Below are 3,242 nucleotides of genomic sequence, written 5' to 3'. Positions count from 1 at the left end.
CTGTAGTTCCAGTTACTTGGAAGGCTGAGGCAGAAGGATCACCGGAGCCCAGCAGATCGAGGCTGCGGTGGCCGGGAGCGTGCCACTGCACTTCAGTCTGGGCGACAGAGTGAGGGTCCAACTCAAAACAAACAAACAAACAAATGAATTAAAGACCTAGGTGTAAAACCTAATGCTATAAAGTATATTTTAAAATATATTGGAAACCCAGGTAAGGCAATGTTTATTAGGTAGGATTCAAAATAAAAATGTTTTTAAGATAATATGGTTTTCATCAAAACAAAAACAATTTGGTTTCTCAAAAGACACTTAAAAAAATAAACCGGGCAACCCCCTCAGATCCCCTCTCACAGTGGGACATTTTCTGTCCTCAAAAAATCCTGCTTAAAAAAAATTTTTATTTTAAAATAAATAAATAAATCACAGAAGAGAAAAAAATTTGTAAAACATATCTGTGAAAGAACTGGACCTCATTACGTCTAAACACACTGTCAATATTTTTTTAAAAACTCAATAAAATGTGGGAAAAGAATGTATAGACATTTTAATAAAGAAGAAATATGATTGCAAGATAAGCACACAAAAAGAATGATGTTTGACAATATTGCTCAAGAGGGAGATGCAGATAATTCATGAGAAGTGGGACTACAATAACTTTTATAAAGAATTAAACAAGGAGCACATGGAACAGAAAACTTCAAATCCACATGTAGAGACCTTACAAGGAAAATTTCTAATAAAATACACACTACACTGAGTCCAGAAATATGTTTAAAAGAATAATATTAATATTCAAGATAGGTTCACTTCTGAGATGAATGATAATTTAACTTTAGAACGAATATAAGGATAACAGCAGACTTCTCATCAGAAACTTTATAAGCCAAAAGACACAGAAGTGACATCTTGGAAGTATTGAATAAAATTAATACATCTATGACACGAGAAATTAATGAAGAATGACACAACCCTCGACACAGAAAAAGCATTTCTTCAAATTCAGTACTGATTACTGATTCTTGATTCAAGTACTAAGGAAAGAATAGAAAGCAAATTACTTGATGTGTTAACGGAGTCTATAAAAAGTATTGTTAAAATAAAGTGTATAAATTCCTTAAAATAAAGTGTATAAATTCCTTAAAATTCAAGAACATGATATGAATTTCTGTGGGCACTACTCTTCAACATTGAATTGAAAATATAACAAACAAACAAAAACAACATACACATGGGGAAACTATCCATACTCATAGATAATATATGAATGTTTGCATAAAAATTCAACAAATATATTGAAAAATAGACACACACGAAAAGATAATACATATAAAAACTTTTTTTTTTTTTTTTGAGTTGGAGTTTCACTGTCACCCAGACTGGAGTGAAGTGGCCACTCCCGGCCACCGCAGCCTCGACCTGCTGGGCTCCGGCAATCCTTCCACCTCAGTCTTTCATGTAGCTGGAACTACAGGCGCACGCTGCCACACCCGGCTCATTTTTTGATTTATTGTAGAGATGAAGTCTCACCAAGTTGCCCAGGCGGGTCTCGAACCCGCGGGCTCAGGCAATCCACTTACCTCAGTCTCCAAAAACTTTAAATAACCAGTTGTGTTCCTGTATGCCAGATACAAACTAAAAGTATCAGACTGAAATAGACATTCTGTAAAACAGAATCATATGAAACATACAGGTATAACTCTAAGAATATATGTCTCTTCAGTCATGAGAATACACTGGAGCACAAGAGCTGACAATACAAGTTCATTGGTCACACACTCAGGAGAAGGAGGCTAGTGTTCCGTGCTGCACTCGCTGTTGCAGTGGCTCTGTTGAGAGTCCTCCTGGTCTGGTGACTCTGCTGTTTTGCATTTCAGCCTCTCTGCATCAATTTCTTTTCTTTTCTTTCTTTTCTTCCTTCCTTCCTTCCTTTCTTTCTTTCTTTTTGATGAAACATGTATTTAACAATGTGATTGCACACAAAATGCTAAGAGCATTTTTCTTCATATTTTACAGAAGGGCTTGAATGTACAGACTTTCTACTAGTGATCACAGCACAACACATGCAAAGCCAGCACCTAAGTTAGATGCCTTATAATTTGCTCAGAATTTAAAGGCTTAATGGCAATGATGGGGGGAGGAGGGTATATAAGTTTATTTTACATAACTGAGCGAAAAATAAATTTAGGAACTAGTAATAGGATCTAATATGGCCTCATGCCCCTCGAGGGGGTTGGTGCCCGGTTTGGGTGGGTGATCACTATGTCCAAATAATCTCCTATCTGAAACTTCTGCGACTGCAGGGTCATGGAGACATCAGTTCCCTTTTTGCCAGACATGGTGCTGCGGATCTCCTTAACACAGTAAACAGGTCTTTTGACATCGGTGAAAACGATGGCAAAATTGAAGTGTGTGCCCTTCTTTCTAGCTTCTGGGTAGATTTCTTTCTCTAAACTAGTCAGTTCTTTCAAGGTTGCATCCATCCAGGGGCAGATCTGCAGCTCGCTGGACGGCATGTTCCTGCGGGAGAGCTCGTGCATGCGCGGTGGCGGTTGTTGGTGGTGAGGACGCGCAGCAGCAGCGGGCACGCCTTATTGAGTGGATCGGCTTCCCTGGCTCGTTCTTGATCTCCTCCTGGGTGACCATGTGCGACTCCACCACCGTCTTCCTCCTGCGCCTGCCAGTTGCTCGCTCTGACCTCCGACCCCTCCGCAAGCCCCAGCGCAGAGTCCTGCATCAATTTCATATTGCTCTTCTTTCTTCACCCCACTTTCTGATGAAGAATTAGATGGATTTCTTTAGTATCTATTCAAGGGTGTGTCCATTGTACAGAGTTCCCTAAGAGATAAAAATAATGACCACTAGCATTTAATAAATTCTTACCAGCATCCAACTGCTTTGTAGATTATCATATATAATAATAACTATATAAAATAGGTATAACTACTATACTTATATGTGAGAAGAAACAATTATTATAACACAGGGAACGTGCCTCACTCCCTCTGCGTGTTCTGTCTTTCATTCCTTCACCTTTCACTACCACCATTTTTGCAATATCTCAATTTGAAGCTCCTAGAGTCAGGTGTTGGATGTAATCCTCAGTCCTGACTGCACGTAGGTGCCATTTGGAGAACATTTAAAAAATCAGCCCCTAGTATTTGTTTATTTATTCGTTAATCTCCGAAGTTGGAAATGAGGCATAGGTATTTTTAGGAGCCCTTCAAGTAGTTCACATTTGGGTT

General features: G+C 38.8%; 1 pseudogene; it reads right to left on the bottom strand.

Moving 5' to 3' along the window:
- Window positions 1-2,201: 2,201 nt before the first annotated feature.
- On the bottom strand, window positions 2,202-2,770 carry LOC103271466 (annotated as a pseudogene).
- Between the last annotated feature and the right edge of the window lie 472 nt (window positions 2,771-3,242).

This window comes from Carlito syrichta, unplaced genomic scaffold, assembly GCF_000164805.1.
Source record: "Carlito syrichta isolate Samal-C Ts95f unplaced genomic scaffold, Tarsius_syrichta-2.0.1 Scaffold28828, whole genome shotgun sequence".
Classification (NCBI taxonomy): Eukaryota; Metazoa; Chordata; class Mammalia; order Primates; family Tarsiidae; genus Carlito; species Carlito syrichta.
The sequence above is the reverse complement of the archived record's forward strand: the minus strand, read 5'-3'. Positions and strand labels throughout refer to the sequence as shown.